At 45.3% G+C, this 21,348-nt stretch overlaps 1 protein-coding gene across 1 annotated transcript in view; it reads right to left on the minus strand.

Moving 5' to 3' along the window:
* Positions 1-11,022, minus strand: part of JAKMIP2 (janus kinase and microtubule interacting protein 2) — a 178,144-nt gene extending 167,122 nt beyond the window's left edge. The window contains exon 1 of the mRNA XM_075344611.1: positions 10,841-11,022. The gene's annotated coding sequence lies outside the window, so the exon portion shown is untranslated. The remainder of the gene's footprint in view (positions 1-10,840) is intronic.
* Between the last annotated feature and the right edge of the window lie 10,326 nt (positions 11,023-21,348).

Here is a 21,348-nt window from a genome sequence, read left to right on the forward strand (position 1 = left end):
GCTGCAATATGAGAGTTTTCACATCCAAATCGGAGAAAGGGTTTAGGAATCATAGCTCTGTAATGCATAGCCTCCTCTTTTTCAAGGGACCAAAAGTAATTGGACAAGGGACTCTAAGGGCTGCAATTAACTCTGAAGGCGTCTCCCTTGTTAACCTGTAATCAATGAAGTGGTTAAAAGGTCTGGGGTTGATTACAGGTGTGTGGTTTTGCATTTGGAAGCTGTTGCTGTGACCAGACAACATACGGTTTAAGGAACTCTCAATTGAGGTGAAGCAGAACATCCTGAGGCTGAAAAAAAAGAAAAAATCCATCAGAGAGATAGCAGACATGCTTGGGGTAGCAAAATCAACAGTCGGGTACATTCTGAGAAAAAAGGATTTGACTGGTGAGCTTGGGAACTCAAAAAGGCCTGGGCATCCACGGATGACAACAGTGGTGGATGATCGCTGCATACTTTCTTTGGTGAAGAAGAACCCGTTCACAACATCAACTGAAGTCCAGAACACTCTCAGTGAAGTAGGTGTATCTTTCTCTAAGTCAACAGTAAAGAGAAGACTCCATGAAAGTAAATACAAAGGGTTCACATCTAGATGCAAACCATTCATCAATTCCAAAAATAGACAGGCCAGAGTTAAATTTGCTGAAAAACACCTCATGAAGCCAGATCAGTTCTGGAAAAGTATTCTATGGACAGATGAGACAAAGATCAACCTGTACCAGAATGATGGGAAGAAAAAAGTTTGGAGAAGAAAGGGAACGGCACATGATCCAAGGCACACCCCATCCTCTGTAAAACATAGTGGAGGCAACGTGATGGCATGGGCATGCATGGCTTTCAATGGCACTGGGTCACTTGTGTTTATTGATGACATAACAGCAGACAAGAGTAGCCGGATGAATTCTGAAGTGTACCGGGATATACTTTCAGCCCAGATTCAGCCAAATGCCGCAAAGTTGATCGGACGGCGCTTCATAGTACAGATGGACAATGACCCCAAGCATACAGCCAAAGCTACCCAGGAGTTCATGAGTGCAAAAAAGTGGAACATTCTGCAATGGCCAAGTCAATCACCAGATCTTAACCCAATTGAGCATGCATTTCACTTGCTCAAATCCAGACTTAAGACGGAAAGACCCACAAACAAGCAAGACCTGAAGGCTGCGGCTGTAAAGGCCTGGCAAAGCATTAAAAAGGAGGAAACCCAGCGTTTGGTGATGTCCATGGGTTCCAGACTTAAGGCAGTGATTGCCTCCAAGGGATTCACAACAAAATATTGAAAATAAAATTTTTTTTTTTGGGTTTGGTTTATTTGTCCAATTGCTTTTGACCTCCTAAAATGTGGAGTGTTTGTAAAGAAATGTGTACAATTCCTACAATTTCTATCAGATTCATTTGTTCAAACCTTCAAATTAAATGTTACAATCTGCACTTGAATTCTGTTGTAGAGGTTTCATTTCAAATCCAATGTGGTGGCATGCAGAGCCCAACTCGCGAAAATTGTGTCACTGTCCAAATATTTCTGGACCTAACTGTATGATTCCTAAACCCTTTCTCCGATTTGGATGTGAAAACTCTCATATTGCAGCTGGGAGTGTGCTCTTTCAGCCCATATTATATATATAATTGTATTTCTGAACATGTTTTTGTAAACAGCTAAAATAACAAACTTGTGTCACTGTCCAAATATTTCTGGACCTAACTGTAGCTGCCGCCGTTCTCAAGTTAATACGAGAAAGCTGTGGAAAGAAAGCGTATATAGGGTCTTACCCCAGTATGTGAGGGGTGGGAGGAGGATGAAACTACTCACCAGATATCGTTGTGAAAGTCACAACCACTGTAATCGCATGTAGAGTTTGATCAAAGGCTGCAGCCACCCAAAACGGCAGATAACAGAGAGCAAAAGAGAGGGGTGTTCAATACTGCGCCAAAAGATCACTGGGACAGATGTTTAGATTAATGTATCTTTATTTTCATCCAGGTCTACGCGTTTCCGGAGCCACTGCCCCCTTCCTCAGGACCGTCAGGAAAGACAAAACATCAAATCTCAAGTCCTCAAATTATCAAGTTCTCAAGTTAATGGCAGTGGACAGGATATGAGTGGACCCACTGTATATGAGGAGACAGAACAGAGGTCTTTTTAATGAGCTTTTTACACTTAGACCTGCAATGGGGACAACGGACATCCTCTACGTAGAGAGGAAAGAAGGTCTAATGATATCACAGGGGGCACATTTTTATTGTAAGAGCAGCGATAATGATTGATTCCCTACAATAGTACAAGGAGGGCCTCGATGACTTTTAAAAATATATAATAATACAGGTTATGGGTACTAAATTATATGGGATGTTGATCCAGTGAGCTAGTCTGATTGTTGTATGTGTAGTCGAGAAGGACGTTTTCAACTAATACGGACAATTATCATCTGCCTTATGGGGATTTTGCCTGAATCATCATGCTAGGCCATAGGTTGAACTCAATGGCCTTGTGTCAACTTTGAACCTAAAAAACTATGACAGATCAAGAAAAGAATGTATTGGTGACAATAGATCAATAGTTGTAGTTGACCTTTTAGAGGAGCAGTGACTATGAAATCTGACCAGATCTTTTTTGGACCAACACTTGCAACATGGACCAGCTCTGGACTGGTGTTATTATGAGTCCTGCCAGATTAAGCACTGAATAGAGGTGGGCCTGGATTTTGAAAGTTGTTGCACACTACGTCTAGGCTCCAGTCTATATTGTGAGCACCTGGTTTAAGAGTGTAACTTGAGTCTATGACTAAACAAAATACTAAGCTTGGCAACTCTGTTGTTTTTGCTGGTAATCACTATGCGTTGTGCTTCAACACTGATGTGTAACAGCCAATCTCTTCCACCTACCTGATTCTTGAAAAATGCTGCTCTTTATAGCAGGACACTAATCTTACCAGGTAAACAATGGTGAGACCTATGCCTTACTTCTCATTAAATATCCAAGCAAAAAGGGGTAAGCAATTTAGCACAATATGTTTTAACTGCTTTTGCCTTTTCTGTCAAAGGGTCACAGTTATCAGTGGGGGTAGCACAGGGGTCAGTATTGGACCCTCTTCTGTTTAACATATTAATTAATGACCTTGTAGAGAAAATACAAAGTAGTATTTCAATATTTGCAGATAATACTAAACTCTGCAAGGTTATCACTGCAGTGGATGATAATTTAATATCACATACAGATTTATGTAAGTTAAAGGCTTGCGCAGATTAATGGTAATTGAAGTTTAATGTAGATAAATGTAAGGTCATGCACTTGGGCAGAAGAAACAAAAAGTATCATGTACTAAATTGTAAAATACTTGGTAAAACGGTCACTGCAAAAGATGTGGGTATATGGGCTGATGTCAAAATAAACTTTAGTGAATAAAAAAATGGGATGCATTAAAGGAGGCATAGATGCCCATGAAAAGCACAGTTTTGCCTTTATACAAGTCAATTGTATGGCTACACCTAGAATAATGTCTAAGATTTTGGTCTCTTGTGTATAAGAAGGGGACAGCTGCACTAGAGTGGGTGCAGAGAAGAGTGACCAACGTTTTTAAGGGAAATGGTGAACTGCAATACCAAGACAGATTATTACTTGGGGGTTATTCAGTTTAGATAAACATAGGCTTTGGGGCGATCTTATTACAATGTACAAATATATGAGGGGACAGAGATCTTTTTAATAAGCTTTTATACCTAGACCTGCATAGGGTACAAGAGGGCATACTCTACATTCAGTGGCGTAACTAGAGTTTGATGGGCCCCGGTGCAAAGTTCAGACCTGGGCCCCCTCCTCCACGTACACTGACACTTGGGATACGGGATAATGACGGGGTACGGGATAATAAGCACCCAGGTTTCCCGTGGTCTGAAATCCGTCTATCAGCACCCAACTTTCCTATGTTCTGATATCCATCTTGTCTTCGGCAGCCAGCTTTCCCATGCTCTGCTATACATCTTACCCTCAGCACCCAGCTTTCCCATATCAGAGCATGGGAAAGCTGGGTGCTGAGAGAAGAGTCTTTTTCCCTCAGCACAAACGTTCCCAGCCCATGCTTGTATCTTTCTCTCCCTTGTATATAGTTCTCCAAATACTATAATGGCCCCCACATAGCCTTCCAAATAGTATAAAGGGTCCCACATAATCCTTCATATATTAGAATGCACATCCATAGTCCTCCATGTATGATAATGCATTTCCCATAGTTCTTCATGTATTATAATTCACCCCATAGTCCTCCATATATTATACCGCATCACATAGTCCTCCATATATTATAATGCAGCCCTATAGTCCTCCATGTATAAAGTAGCCCTCATAGCCCTCCAATTATTATAATGAATTTCTCATAGTTCTCCATGTATTATAATTCAGCCCATAGTACTCCATATATTATACTGCACCAAATAGTCCTCCATGTTTTATAATACACCCCTATAGTCCATGTATAAGGTAGCCTCCATAGTCCTCTATATATATTTTAATGTAGCCCCCATAGTCCTATATGTATTATAACGCAACACAATAAAACTTCATATTGTATTTTGCAGCCCCATACTCCTCCATGTATAATGCACCCCTATATTCCATGTATAAGGTGTCCTTCCAGCCCCCTAGACTTCCATGTATAATGCAGCCCTTGTCCATGTCTAAGGTGTCCTTCATGTTTATTATGCAGCCCCTCAGACCTCCATGTATAATAATGTAGCCAGCCTCCCCAGGCCTCCATGTATAATAATGCAGCCAGCCTCCCCAGGCCTCCATGTATAATATAGCAGCTAGCCTCTCCAGGCCTCCATGTATAATAATGCAGCCAGCCTCTCCAGGCCTCCATGTATTATAATGCAGCCAATCTCTCCAGGCCTCCATGTATAATAATGTAGCCAGCCTGCCCAGTCCTCCATGTATAATATATAGCATCTAGCCTCTCCAGGCCTCAATGTATAATAATGCAGCCAATCTTCCCAGGCGTCCATGTACAGTATAATGCAGCCTCCCCATTTCTCCATGAATAATATAGCAGCTAGCCCCCGCAGGCGTCCATGTACAGTATAATGCAGCCTCCCCAGGCCTACATGTACAGTATAATGCAGCCTCCCCAGGCCTCCATGTACAGTATAATGCAGCTTCCCCAGGCCTCCATGTACAGTATGATGCAGCCTCCCCAGGCCTCCATGTACAGTATAATGCAGCCTCCCCAGGTGTACAAGAGTACAAGGAGGGCCTGGATGCCTTTCTTAACAAATATAAAATCACAGGTTATGAGTACTAAGCACTTTGAGGGGCAATCACCCCGAAACACCTTGTCTGCAAATTGATGTTCAGATCTGGCATAAATCCTAAGTCATATGACAAGGCTCGTTCAAGGGTCAGTTTTGACTTTTAGGATTGCTTCTTCCAATAGGTGGTGCAAGAGTTTGTCTCCTTCCTCCTTGAAGAGACAATTTGCATTGCAGCTATAAGGCTATGTGCCCACGGGACAATGTACCCATGGAATTTGCTGTGGAAAACCTGCGGATTTATCTGGATTTTCTAGATAAATCCACGGGTTACTGCAAGTACAGACACTCCCCATGTTATCCTATGGGACATGGGGAGTGCTGTGTCCATGCTGCGGTATGTGCGGCTGCGGATTATGCTGCAGATGTCCTGCAACTGCACGTAACTGCATGTCAATTATTCCTGCGGAAATAACTGCAGAAATCCTGCCTCTCCACTATGGAGATAAAGGGCGAGAATTCTGCAGGTAAGTCGCACGAATGTCCGCAGGTTTACCGCAGATATTTTGCTAGAATACCGCAGCAATGGATAGCTGCGGATTCCAGGGAGCTGCTGCGGGAAACCTGAGGACATACCTGCGGATATATCCACAGGTACAATGTCCCGTGGGCACATAGCCTAAGGGGTACTTTGCACGCTGCGACATCGCTAGCCAATGCTAGCGATGCCGAGAGCGATAGTACCCGCCCCAGTTGCACATGCGATATCTTGTGATAGCTGCCGTAGTGAACATTATCGCTACGGCAGCTTCACATGCACTTACCTGCCCTGCGACGTCACTCTGGCCGGTGACCCGCCTCCTTCCTAAGGGGGCGGGTCGTGCGGCATCACAGTGACGTCACGCGGCAGGCGGCCAATAGAAGCGGAGGGTCGGAGATGAGCGGGACGTAAACATCCTGCCCACCTCCTTCCTTCCTCATAGCCGGTGGAGGCAGGTAAGGAGATGTTCCTCGCTCCTGCGGCTTCATACACAGCGATGTGTGCTGCCGCAGGAACGAGGAGCAACATTGTATTTCCTATTGGTACGACATTATGAAAATGTCCGACGCTACAAAGATCACCGATTTATGACGCTTTTGCGATCGTTTATCGGCGCATCTAGGCTTTACACATTGCAACGTCGTTATCAGCGCCGGATGTGCGTCACTTTCGATTTGACCCCGACGATACCGCAGTAGCGATGTCGCAAGGTGCAAAGTACCCCTAAGTCTCCTCACTACTGGTATGTAAGATTGGTGTGTCAGTCTTCACAAGGAAAAAAGCTTTAACCTTAGACCCCGTCTTAGCTTCTCATACAGCCAGATCAGATCTCATACTTTGCACTAATGAGGGGCAATTACCCTGAAACACTGTGTCTGCAAATTGAGGTTCTGATCTGGCATAAATCCTAAGTCATATGACAAGGGTCGTTAAACTTTGACTTTTGACTTTTAAGATTTCTACTTCCAATAGGTGGCACTACAGTTCATCTACTTCCTCCCTGAAGAGACAATTTGCAAGTTATGGGTACTAAATTATGTGATGGGACGTATCCAGAGAACTAGTCTGATTGCTGTATGTGGAGTCTGGAAGGACATTTTTCCCCTAAAATGGACAATTATCATCTGCTTCATGGGGTTTTTGACCTCCTCTGAATCACCATGTTAGGCTATAGGCTGAACTCGATACACTTATGTCTACTTTCAACCTAAAAAACTACGTAAGAAAGGAAGTTAACATGTAACTTCTTGTTTTTGTGTTTAACTACACAAGAGAATGTTTTCCTGGATGAAATGATTTGTAGAGTTATGACCTGAAACATTTAGTTCCTCCTTCTGAATTTGGGATGCCTGGGAGGAAAGCATAGCCTAAATAAAGCCTTGAAGGGGGCGATCACCTCATAAGTGAGGACTTTTAGGGTGTATTTACACATATATTTGCATTTCTAATATAGTGGTTACAATGTGCAGTTCTTGCAGCAATTTTCTAAAATTGAGGAAAAAAAGCCATGCAAAAAGAACGCATGATATGAACATACTCTTACATCGTTAATGAAACAGTATTTTATTGCCTCCATACACTTTCACAAAATTGGATAAGGTATGTGTATGTGGCGCCCCTGAGGCTTCAGGTGCCACTGGGTACTGCACCTCCATTAAGGTGTAGTACTTATCCTGGGTCCAAGAAAGGTCGGTACCGGTTTCCACTCACATAAGCATACAGTAACAGTGGGTTGCCCTCTCCAATGGGGACTGGGCCAGGGTTGGGTCACAGTAGGGGGCCACTACAGCGGTGGGTTTACAGGACGCCACCGCACCAGGGGCTTCCGGATCCCCTGGATCAGGGAGAAGCAACCACCAGGGGGGGTCAGGAACACACAGTGGGAAGATCAGGTTGACCTAGTGAGAGTAGTGAACCAGCCGGTGGCAGCAGCTGGAAGCAGCAGTTTGGAACACACAACAGAACTACAACAGAGAGAGAACAGCTTCAGACACAGAGTAGAGTGGACGTGCCGCGAGAAGCTCTGTGGGCCAGGGCATTCAACATGGTCGCTGGGGAGAAGCAGGTGGCTGCTTCCACAGAACCGGCGCTGTCAGGGTACAGAACCCTAAGGCAGGCATACTTCATGTCGTCTACTAACTCTGCAAAGGTCGCGGGGAACGGCTAAAAAAGTCACCGGACCCGTCCCACTGAGTCTGCAGCCAAATAGCATATAGGATCCGGATATAGTCTACGACCGGCCCCACATCGGAACCGCACTATCAGCGTACAGAACGGGACACTCTACTGACACCGGGATCCCCAAGTGCTTCACGCCACGGGGGTCCGATACTTAGCGCATCAAAGGAGGAAAGGGTTCACAGGCTAACACACACACCAGACTTGAACTTTCACGCTTACGGGAGCAGCTGGAGCCCATCGTGGCAGAGACCGGTACTCTGCGGCAGCGCCTAAACGTCTTGTGAGTAAAAGACTGGAAACCGCAGCCCCTGTCTCTGCCTCTCCTTTACCGACACTGTCACCCAGCGCTGCAGCGCCAACGAGGACTACCACCACCCCCGTCCATCCTCCATCATCCTCCCCGGGGTAATCCCGCTCCGCCTGTGACCCTCATCATCAGCCCTGGAGAGCAGCACCCACAGTGGCGGTCCATCTCTGGCCTGGTGTCACGATCTTAAAAGACTTTCCTAAACTGTCACTACCACCCCAATCCTCCGTCCTCCCTCCTGTACACCGATTTCCTCCCCTCCTGTATGTCTCGGGGTCACGAAACCAGGCCAGGTCAGCCCGTGATGACGCAGAGCATCTGCACCCCCGATCCGGCAACGTGTCAGGTGAAAACCCCCTCGACCCCGAGATGTTACATGTACATAAAGTATTTTTTGAGGAGGTAAAATGACAAGTGTTCTGGTGCAAACCATTTAAGAAAATGCTCCTTGTTTGGGGAGTTTTTGATTTCCTAAAGCAGTTTTTTAAGAGTTTTTCATGCTTTTTTGAAAAACAAATTCCTGAAATATTTTTGCAGCCTTTTGATTGGGTAGTATCTAGTTTGGAGTGTTTTTAATCAAGAAACACTTCAAAGAAGTGATATGGACTTTCTTTTTACCTATCACGCATTTTTCCAAAACCTGAAACAGAAAAAAGCACTCAATAGACGGATCATAAGACCAGCAAAGTGGTTTTACAATAGAAATTAATAAGAAAGGTATTTTAAGTATTTTTCATTGATTTTTTTGGGGCTACAAATAACATACTTCTTTCTGCTTCTTTGTAAAGATTTTTGATAGCAAATCCCAGCAACAAGCTACTCGTAGTGGGGCCACTTGTGGACTATTTTTAGGGAAAACATGGAATTAGGATGTATCTTCTCCGCCTCTTGCTGAAATATTGTGTACTTTTGCCAAAGATGAAAATGCTTTTTGTTGGGAATATCAGAGCTGATAACTATATAATATGAAATAAATTTGCAACTTTTGAATCTTTCCTGGAAAATAGGCTTATGTTATACATTTGACCTACCAAAAATATATACCTTGTATAGTACATTGTATGTACTTCAGACACGTTGTTTCCTGTTCAGGTCAGACACAGTATACAATTAGATCTGATGTCAAAATGTGTGTAGGAAAACCATGCAAATTGAAAAATATGTAGTAAGCAAAGGCAAATTCCTATACTATAAGATGACAATTAAAGCTGTGAACAATCACTCATTGTGTTGAGGTCTCCAGTCTATGGACAGGATAAATTTTAGAAATAGCATTTTTGCTTTTTTTTTTTTGCATAAGAATCTATTAAATGAACATGACAAAATCAAAATTAACAACCCGGCCAGGCATTTTATGTAATAAAGGTCACCACTGTAAGATGTATTCCCCTGATGACTCAATAGATCAAGAAGTAAGAACTAAGGCCTGGAAAAAACTGAACTCGATCCAATATACAGGAGGACTGTATTTGCTGTTGCAATATTATAAAGGCTTTGTGTGCTCTCCGCGACATTCACTGCACAGTGCCAAGCCAATATTATTAGCAAAAATCAATAGGCTACAGTAAAAGGCAGGCACGTGATTTATAAAGCTACCATCACAAATCATACAGAACCTACCGTGTCTATGCTATATCGGAATATAGCCTACTTTAATATTGGGAAACCACCATACGTTTCTAGTACATCTAGGCGTAAAGCATTACCCAAAATGTAAAACCTGTCTAAAATGGAAATCTGATTGGAAGCTAGAGGCAACACCATGCAAGGATATCACATCCACTGATAATATATACAATGATGGTATCTCATGCATAAAAATATCACGTTAAATTGCTGAATATGTATGGTCATGGCCTACTGGATTCTCGTCACAATAAATGATTGACATTGAAGCAAGCGGTACCATTGCACTACCTCAACAACTCACGTTATCCCAGGATTTCCATATATCACATTAAATACTATGCAGTCCAGTCTATAGTCGAAGCAGTGACATTGGATCAGGTTTGTCGTATTGTTAGAACAGCACAGAAGAGAAGAGAAAATAGATAAAAATTGTTGCACATGCCGGAATCATGAATTCATTGCAACTCCCCGGGGATGTTGTGTCTTCCAGATGGAAATTAAGGTGAGGCCCAGCCCGATTACTACAATCGCTGCCATCATTACCCTTCAAGGGACTATTGCAGTGCTAATGTGTATAGTACATAATACATGACTGCTAGGGTCACTTGTGGACACAGACTAAAAAGGACCCCTGTGAAAAAACAATATATGGGCCCTTTTCACTCCAATAAATTATCAAAATGCACAATTCCACCTGCCTTAGAGGTAGAAATGGGCCCCCTTACCTCAGGGGCCCCGGTTGCACCAATGATATGTCCGCCCCTGGCTAGGGTCATTCTTCCATGGAAATTCTCCGATTGCAGCAAGCTGTCAGTATAGCCCAGCATCCTCAGTCAGTTATATTTGTACATGGCACCTACGCCGATGTCCGGAGATGACAATGACAACGCAGCCTTACACCCATAAGAAAACATGAAATGATGAGCTATAGCAGGACTCACCATGTTGAGGTTTGGCAGAGAGGAAAGCTGAGCTGTCTCAGTCCTGAATCCATTTTGCTCCTGCAGCTGACGGTATAAGCCACACATCAGCAGCTGGGGCTGTGATGATGCTGAGGATGGCTGGATGGGTAGGCAAGCAGCCGCCCCTCCCTCCTTCTTCTAGGCAGGCAGACAGAGAATGAGCTCATGGAGCCTGGAACTGCAATCTCCCTCCCTCAGTTCCTATGGAAACTAGGCTGCCATCACAATGGAGGATTGCTGCTGTGTAGGCGCTCATTCACAGCCCAAGCTGCATGTAGTGATTGTGGCTCTGAGCTATCGAATAACCGCACACGCGACTGGTATATTGTCATTGGTCACACATCATCTAGGACGAAAAAAAATCTAGAAACACTTGACCTTCAGGTGACCGCTATATAACACACAGGTGACAAGTAAAGGTGGCTATTCTCAGCACTCAATTATACTTAATGGGAACACAGAATAATCGAAAAGGATCATCTTGCCCATCATCAGATCAACCAAGATGCCTTTAAAATAGGAATAGTGATCCATTTAGCAATAGATCATTGCTACCTAGCTTTCTTCAGACCCTGCATGGCATTTAAACCTGCATTGTTCCTTTCTCCTCCTGCTGCATTTTTAGTGTAAGTCTTTGGTATTCAATTCATAACCCAGAATGAACACAGCTAGATGTCCATCGCATTAGAAATAATATTTTCTGACATTGCCAGGAGCAATCGTTTCCAATTAAGAGACCTTGAGGATAACTTAGTATGTGATGCTAGACTCTACCTAAAATCAAAGTAAAATATACCTTGAGTCCTCCTGCCAAGTCTCCCGGTAGGTCTAGAAGGCTCCCAGGAAAAGGAGAGGCCTCTTCTACTCCCGAAGGAGTAAGCAAATCTCCCAAGGAGGTAGCACTTTCAATTGAAGATGTCAATACAACTGAAAACTATAGTTGAACAGGGAACCCTGTGTCACTTACTCTTTTAAAAGGCCAGAGTGAAATTAATTAGTTTTTTTCCATTGATACAAAACTATGATATGGAAGGGGGATATTATTGTTCTATTTAGGCACAAATGGTGATTATTATTATTGTATGTCACTAAGGTCCACAATTAATTATTATATGGAAGTTTGAGAGGGCATCTTTACTGTGTAGAGGCAAAAAGATGGCACTATCACCATGTGGAGGTAGGTAATGGGTGTACTGGGCACGGATACACAGATCACTGTGTGAAGGTACAAAAGGTGCACTGTTAAGGGTGCTTTACACACTGCGACATCACTAGCAATCTCGTTAGCGATGTGACACACCAGATCGCAGATAAGATTTGCCGAGATCGCACATAGGTCATTTTTTTTGTAGCGCCGGTCACATGTGCGATCTCGGCAAATCGTATGTGCGATCTGGCGTGTTACATCGCTAACGAGATCGCTAGTGATGTCGCAGTGCGTAAAGCACCCTTTACGTTTGGGGGTGCAATTACATTTGTGGGATACTGTCGCGGGCGGAGGAGGGGACGCTGCACTCACCCACTGCTCGGGTCCGGCTACTGCTGCTGCTGCTTGGTGGTGGCTCGAGCGGTGGGCCGGATCCCGGGGACTCGAGCGGCGTTCCTCGCCCGTGAGTGAAAGGGGGTGGTTTGGGTTTAGGGATATTGTCCGTGACGCCACCCACGGTTGTGGTGAGATTGGTGACACCACCGCTGCTCTGGACGGGGATCCCGGGAGCGATGACAGGGAGCAGCTTGGATGTTGGTTCTCCCCTCCGTAGGTAGGGGGTTTGGTTGTCCCGGGGCCCGATGGGGGGTTTAGGGATGGCAGGCGGGTTACGGGGCCTGGTGAGGTGCAGGGTCGCGGGGGCAGCGCTGTGCCGCACGGCACGGTGGTACTCACTCAGCCAATGACGAATGCAAAGTCTCCGGTAAAACAAATGGCTGGATGAACGGGTCCCACAGACGGCTGCAGTGTTTCTCCTCCCGGCAGGTTGATGGTGACTGCCTTTCCCTGCACCTGTGTTGTGTTACGGTTCCAATGGCTTCCCACCGGTAACCCGCTCCCCAGCTTGGATGGATGCTGAGGGAGCCCCTTTTGCCCGCAGGCTCTGGCCCTGGGAACTGTAGCCTTGGCGGTGTGACGGGGTGTACATCAGAGCAAAGAGAGACAACAGGCCGAGGATGATCCAACAGGTTTACTAACAGGAATACAGGAACAGCACACGACAAGTCCAAATAAAACAGATTCGGGGGCCCTTCCCGACAATCCTCGGACCGGATAACAAAGCAATCGTCCTTACAGTAGTCCAAAGAGTTTCACACAATCCCACGGGCCGCCACACAGGCCTAGCTCCGTCCGTGTCCACAGCCACCCAGGCTGGGGCTCCTGCTCTCTTCAAGTTTCAGCTCACTCTGAAGTTACAAAAAGGGAAATGCATTGTCTGTGCTCCTTGACCAGCCCACCATGTTCAGGGGGTGGGGGTCACACATCCTATCATCAATGGTTTGGTCCATCACAGGGCTCCGATATGTCTGCCAGCCACAGTAGATGAAGGGATCCCCTGCTGTGCAGAACAATGACTATTCCTTCACTGGCCAATTCAATTACAGATTAGATACACAACTCTGGAAAGAAGAGGACAGGCTATTTACATAATCACATTAGATGCCAAGACTACAATTGTATGAGAGAGACACATTGAGACCAGTAGCTCCCCCAAGGAAATACATGAATTACAACTAATACAACCAGGGAAATATGCATATCATGACATAGTATCACAGCATATACAGTGAGAGGGTAAATTACATTTTCACAATCCCTCACCCTCCCAACTTGTGTACGTACTAGGGACCTCTACAGGTCACTGGTTAAGTACACACAGGCAGAGCGTTACTTACATGTGGCTTCATGCAGCCACGAATTGGCATCGTAGCTCTCCCACATCATTGCCCAGGAGAACAGCTGCAGGCAGACCACCCATCACCCCAACCACACATCGCCTGACCCCCAAACCAAAGTTCAGATCCACAGTGGCTGTGGGAATAGTCCTCCATTGTCCACCAGCCAGTTCAATAACAATCCCAGGTCCTCTATGGATTGCCTCAGGCCGAACCACTCGGGGATCAGCCAGTGTGAGGAAAGCACCCGAGTCACAAAATCCAACAAGTCTCTGTCCATCCAGCACAACCTCCTGCAAGTGCTTACCTCGATGAGCAGAAGTCGTCATAACTGCGGGTCGCACCCCGTAAACTCCTGGTGGTGCAACATGGGGGGCTGAGTCACTAGGCCAGTCCTCACATAACGGTGCCACATCTTCCTCCATGGCACTAGGCTGTAAATAATTAACAATCCGATTGGGTGCAGGATCAGTCCTCATTTGAACAGCTGGGCAGGAGACTTGCCGATGCCCTGGCTGTCCACATTGATAGCATCTGAGCTGGGTCTCCCTCCATCCAAGGCGTCCTCTTGGGTAAGGGGTAGGGGAACTTGGAGGCCGGCTCCCACCTGAAGGTGCTGTAGGGGTTTGAGGATGATTCCTCCATGGCCTGGCTGGGCATGAGGCCTGCAAATGCCCGGGATGCCTACAAACATAACACCTGCGCTCTGTTACTTCCTCTCCCCGGCGTATTCCAGAAAGTGCAGTAGAAGCAACTGGAGGCACATTAACACGGGTATCAACATGTGGTGGCTTAGAGGAACGGGGAACAATGGGGACAGAATAACTGGGGGCATCCGGTGTTGTGGAGCTGTTAGGCGTCTCTCCATCCTCCAACAGAACCCTCCACTGAGGCTTGATGGTGAGAGCCTCATCAGCGAGAGCAGCAGCTTCCTCCACTGTCGCTGGTTTTCTCTCACGCACCCATTCCCGGATCTCAGCGGGGCACTGGGCAAAGAATTGTTCTTTTAGGATGACCTGCAGGAAGGTCTCCCAAGATAAGGCCTCCTCTGCCTCCAGCCAGCGATTACATATTTGTTTGAGTCTATGAGCATATATCTTAAAAGACACTTCCCCATCACAGGCTAAAGCACGGAACTGAGTCCTGTAAGTGTCTGGGGTCACAGCATAATGTTTTAGAATAGTCTGTTTAATCTCCGCATACTCACAGTTCCACCGAGGGTCCATAGCTCTATAGGCTTCAGCAGCTCCACCCTCTAAGAGCCCAACCAGATGCCGGACGCGCTCCCTTTCTGGGACTTCCATTAATCGACACTGATGCTCAAAGTCCTGGAAGAAGCCCTCAATGTCACCAGCAGCCTCATTAAACTGCTTGAAGTCTTTGCGGGACACTCTGGGAAGTTCCCTCATGATGGGTGCTGGGGTTACAGTCTGTCTGGAACCTCTCGCGGCTTCCACAGCGAGCTGCTTATCCAGCAATGCCATCTCCTCCATCCTGCGCTCCTTCTCTTCAGCTCCACGCATGGCCTCCCTCTTATCTTCTATGGTGGCCTCATCTCCAAGCAGTGCCATCTTTTCCTTGTACCACACAACCCATTGACTTTTTTGGGTATTCACCTCCGGCTCCCGTCTTTGCTCCCCTTGCTGTGGAAATTGTTCCTCGGTGCCATCTTGCAGGCAAGCGTGTTCCAATGCCTCAATTAGTTGCTCCTTAGAGAGTCCTTTGTAGCCGACACCTAATTCACGGGCCTTTGTTTGTAGACTCGCCACAGTCCAGTTCCTGTATCCTGAGGTTCTGGTTTCAGACGTCGATTGGCTGTTGTCCTCCATTTCTTCTGCTCTGATCCCGCCGCTGCCACCAGTTTGTGACGGGGTGTACATCAGAGCAAAGAGAGACAACAGGCCGAGGATGATCCAACAGGTTTACTAACAGGAATACAGGAACAGCACACGACAAGTCCAAATAAAACAGATTCGGGGGCCCTTCCCGACAATCCTCGGACCGGATAACAAAGCAATCGTCCTTACAGTAGTCCAAAGAGTTTCACACAATCCCACGGGCCGCCACACAGGCCTAGCTCCGTCCGTGTCCACAGCCACCCAGGCTGGGGCTCCTGCTCTCTTCAAGTTTCAGCTCACTCTGAAGTTACAAAAAGGGAAATGCATTGTCTGTGCTCCTTGACCAGCCCACCATGTTCAGGGGGTGGGGGTCACACATCCTATCATCAATGGTTTGGTCCATCACAGGGCTCCGATATGTCTGCCAGCCACAGTAGATGAAGGGATCCCCTGCTGTGCAGAACAATGACTATTCCTTCACTGGCCAATTCAATTACAGATTAGATACACAACTCTGGAAAGAAGAGGACAGGCTATTTACATAATCACATTAGATGCCAAGACTACAATTGTATGAGAGAGACACATTGAGACCAGTAGCTCCCCCAAGGAAATACATGAATTACAACTAATACAACCAGGGAAATATGCATATCATGACATAGTATCACAGCATATACAGTGAGAGGGTAAATTACATTTTCACAGGCGGTGACTGTGTTTCCCTCTACGGTTTGAGCGGTTGCCTTCAATCGGGTCTTGACTGCTGGGAAACCCCGGAGGTTCCCTTCGCTAACGGATTTGACAAATTTAACGGCGACTCCTAGCCTTGTCGGGGTGCATAAGCCCTGCCGGATGGTGCTGGCTTCTCTTTACTCTCCGATCCGGTACCGCCGGGCCACCGCCCGTCCACGGTCCATACGGTTTGCTCCAATTAGCCTCTCCTGCAGACGGTCACCACCGTCTGCCAACCTTGCTGTTCCATCCGGGCCACACACCCGGACCGCCTTCAGACTGCTCCTCTACCACTTTACTTCCTCTCACTTCCAAACTCTAATCTCCTCTCTCTCCTTTTCCCGCCTCCAGGATTGTGAACTCCTCGGTGGGCGGGACCAACCACCTGGCCCACCCCCTGGTGTGGACATCAGCCCCTGGAGGAAGGCAACAAGGATTTTGTGTTTGGCTTCGGTGTGCCTAACCGGGGTGTGGGGTGTGTTGGTGTAGTTCTGTGACGACCTGGCTTGTCCAGGGCGCCACAATACAAAAGGAGGATGCAATTAGTTTGTAGAAAAACAAGGAGAGGCATTATTACTGCCTGGATGCCTGGAATACTTTGGACGGTCATAGCACTATGTGCTTTATTTAGAATGAGGAAACATATGCAATGTTCTAGAAAAGCAATGAGCCAAATATGTCTGTAAGAAACATTCTGCAGAGATGACACATGTATGAAGGAAGTGATCATGGTGGTCTGGATCAGATGGAGAAGAAAAGATAAAATTAATTAGATCAATTACCTGGGAGTAATCATCATAACTTTTACCCTTTTCATATTCTTATGGCTATGACTGATTAATACTAAAGGAATGCGAGTCCTATTTTTTTCTTTATTGTAGTAGATATTGGTGTGTGTTGCCACCTCCCAGGCTCTTCCCCACACAAGGTTTGGATTGCGAACTATGCCTGGTTCACCTTTCGCTTCACATTTAGATAATGCTGTTTTGGCACATGGAGAAATGGGAAAATAGTGTTATGGACCATCCATATTAAAGGTACACCTTTATGTGGTTGGATGACTTTTGCATTCTCTGTTCAAAAAAATGCTAGGTACCTCATGTTTTTAATGTCTATGGCAACATTGGAGTTAATGTATTCATTAATAGCAGTGTGCTGTATATGTTTGAATGGAGAATGTTGTCATGATGGTCTGGATCAGATGGAGAAGAAAAAGTAAAATGAATGACTACAATTACTTGAGAATAATCATACTAACCTTGGCCTGTTTCATTTTGTTAGGACTATAACTGATAAAGTTATCATTGACATCATTGCTGGATACCTTGTCATGCCAAAACATAGGATCGTTCTTATAGCAAGTGACAGCCATCACGTGCGGGGAAAGATGCGGGCTCAGCGTGCGAGCATACATCAAAGGCAGGGAGATGACCCATGACATACATATCATGTCATAGTTCATTGAGGGGTTAAATAAAAATAAAAAAAATACAAGTTTGGAATGGCTGTAATTGTACTGACCTGGACAATTATATTGAACTCCCACCCACAGTCACCCAGAAAAGTGTTCTGTTTATGACTGGTCGCATGTGGGCAGTGACCCGAACTGACATTTGCACTTTTGTGGTTTAAACGGAACCTGTCACCTAGAATATGCATTCTGACTTTTCAGCAGACGCATGTGTGCCCTAATTACACCTCCCGACCCATCCTTGTGTTGTAAAATTGTATAATATGAAAGTAATAAAAAACGTTTTATTACCTTCATATTTTCTATGTAAATTAGAGAGCCGCTGGCCACATGGGCAGCTCCTTGCCCTATGGACGTCTGCATACTTTCCATAGTATCACGCCCCTGTGGGCGTGATACCATGAAGTCACATGAGCGACGTCCCCGTCACTCATTCTATCCTGCGTGCATTGTGGCAGGCTTCTTTTCTGGGTGTTTACTCGCCAGTTTCAGACGCGCACTGCGCATGCACAGTGCGCGTCTGAACTGACAAGGAGAACCCGGAAGAGAAGCCTCCCGCAATGGTAAATATAAATGCGCGCAGGATAGATTGAGCGACGGGGACGTCGCTCATGTGACTCCATGGTATCACGCCCACAGGGGCGTGATACCACGGAAAGTATGCAGACGTCCATAGGGCAAGGCCCCGCCCATGTGACCAGCGGCTCTCTAATTTACATAGGAAATATGAAGGTAATAAAACGTTTTTTATTACTTTCATATTATACAATTTTAGAACATAAGGATGGGTAGGGAGGTGTAATTAGGGCACACATGCATCTGCTGATAGGTCAGAACGCATATTCTAGGTGACAGGTTCCCTTTAAATATTGTGATTTTAAAAATAATTTCGTGAATTGAGATTTTTGAAGGTTATAGATTATGTTCACCAGTAAAAATTGTTTTCTATTCTTTGAGCTATTAATTGTATTTTTTTCTGGATATACTTACTCAGAGACCCAAACTGCCAATCAGTGACTTCCAATGAAAGTTAATGTCAAGTCCGGGTCCAGAACAGAACTGACATAAAGTCTAGCTGAACCCGTAGAACCCGACCTTCGCTCATCTCTAGTAATGAAGCCATTTTTGCGGTTTTAGGGCTTCCAAAAGAAGCTTAAGATCTATCTCAGGAAAACATCCAGAAAGGCACTTGCTATCTTGTAAACCAGAACCATATTTCTTTGGGCATGAGAAGCCTCGAATCTTCAATAGCTATGTCATCAATAATGATTTTAATCCCATTTAGAATGGGATATTAGAGTTTAAGCTCATTGTCTTATACTAAAGTTTAAGAAAACGATATACAGAAACATTGTCCCGTGATCATATTGGTATTCCATGGTAGCTGGAACAGAGCTGGAACACTTTGAAATTCCTACTACCTACTTATATCCTGGGTGCCATTTCTGATTAGTAGGACCCATATGATGGACATCACGGGACCTACAAATTAGAAAAGGCATGTAGAAGGAAGTTCGCAGTAGTCTGCTATGGCTGTCATGTTGCACCATTGTGGATAATGAATCAGGATACTGTGAATCGTTTTGCATAACTCAATCTCATACAATGACATAAGAATATGTATCATACTAATGACTTGCATTATGGAAACTTTCACTATGGTACATTAATCTGCAGATATAAACAATCCACAGATGGAAAATGTGGAGCTAACCTTTAGCAATAGTGTAGTCTAGGAACTTCATTACAGATTACGGTAGACCATGTAATCACAATTATGTTGGGCTACTATGACTGTAGGTCTATAACAGTCTGTAGTTTAGTTCCACCAAAAAATTGTTGATCAATTCTTAAGGGTGCTTTACACGCTGCGATCTCGCTAGTGAGATCGCTAGCGAGCGTCCCCTCCCCCCGTCTGTTGTGCGTCACGGGCAAATCGCTGCCCGTGGCGCACAACATCGCTTACACCCGTCACACGGACTTACCTTCCCTTTGACGTCACTGTGGCTGGCGAACCGCCTCCTTTCTAAGGGGGCGGTTCGTGCGGCGTCACAGAGACGTCACACGGCAGCAATCCAATAGAAGCGGAGGGGCGCAGATGCGCGGGACAAACATCCTGCCCACCTCCTTCCTTCCTCATTGCGGGCGGCCGCAGGTACGAGGTTGTTCCTCGTTCCTGCGGTGTCACACATAGCGATTTGTGCTGCCGCAGGAATGACAAACAACCTCGCTACTGACCAGACAACGATTACACGCTGCGATGTCGCTAACGATGCCAGATGTGCGTCACAAACACCGTGACCCCGATGATATATTGTTAGCAATGTCGCAGCGTGTAAATGGCCCTTTAGTTCAAAAACATCATTACTCGACTAAAAGACCACTGTAGTGTAGACCTCATAATCTCCATATCTTGAGATAACATTCAGTACCTAGATACATTCAGAGGCATAGTTAGGGGTTCATCTCAGGGCAAGAGCGAAATTTGTGAGTGGGCAGCAAACAAGGTAAGCACATTTACAACTACTAAGTCCTGCACAATATGTAGGGAATTACAGTACACTTATATATAGTGACTTACAGCTGACGTTCTTTCTGATTAAGTTATTCGCTTTTCTTGTCTTTTTCATTTGGCCCAGACTGACATGACATTGTCTCCAGCCTGCAGTTTACAACACAGAAACATTTGACTTCTCACACTCTTAGCACCCTCCCTAACCTGCACAAACTTCTCTTTCTACTGATAGCCATTGCTGCCTTATGTGTCCTTATTACTGCACCTGCTATGTGGTACAGATTACTAATAATGCTCACAAGGGCTGCCACTGGGATTTTTTGGGCCTCCTTCATACGCCACCCAGGATCCACCCCAGCTCTGCCTCTACCCCTCAAAACTTCTACAGTCCCACTGCCCATTTTTGGAAAAACTCCAGTTCTTTAATTAATAATACACCCTCTACATTGTCCCACTACATAATATCTCTCCCGCACTGCCCCTCTGTATAATACACCACCACACTGCCCCTCTATATAATATCCCAACACAATGCCCCTTTGTATAATATCCCTCCACACACTGCCACTATGTATAATATCCACCCACATACACTGCCACTCTGAATAATATTGCCCCACCCACTGCCTTTCTGTATATTATCCCTCCCACACTGCACCTCTGTGTAATATCCCCACACACTACCCCTCTGTATAATATCCCTCACATACAGCTTCTATGTATAATATCCCCACACATATACTGCCCCGCTGTATAATATCACCTCACACACTGCCCCTCTGTATAATATATGCCTCATACTGCACCTCTGTATAATATACCCTCATACACTGCCCCTCTGTATAATATACCCCATGACACACTGCACCTCAGTATAATATCCCCCACACTTCCCTTCTTTATAATATCCCTCCTCACACACTGTCCTCTGTATAATATCAGGAATACCATAGAAAAAACCCTTAAAAAACCTTTATTTAAATTAGATTAAAATTAGATATCCCATATGACAAACATCACACAAAAATATAATACATAAAAGGAA

The sequence above is a fragment of the Anomaloglossus baeobatrachus genome, chromosome 4, assembly GCF_048569485.1.
Source record: "Anomaloglossus baeobatrachus isolate aAnoBae1 chromosome 4, aAnoBae1.hap1, whole genome shotgun sequence".
NCBI lineage: Eukaryota > Metazoa > Chordata > Amphibia > Anura > Aromobatidae > Anomaloglossus > Anomaloglossus baeobatrachus.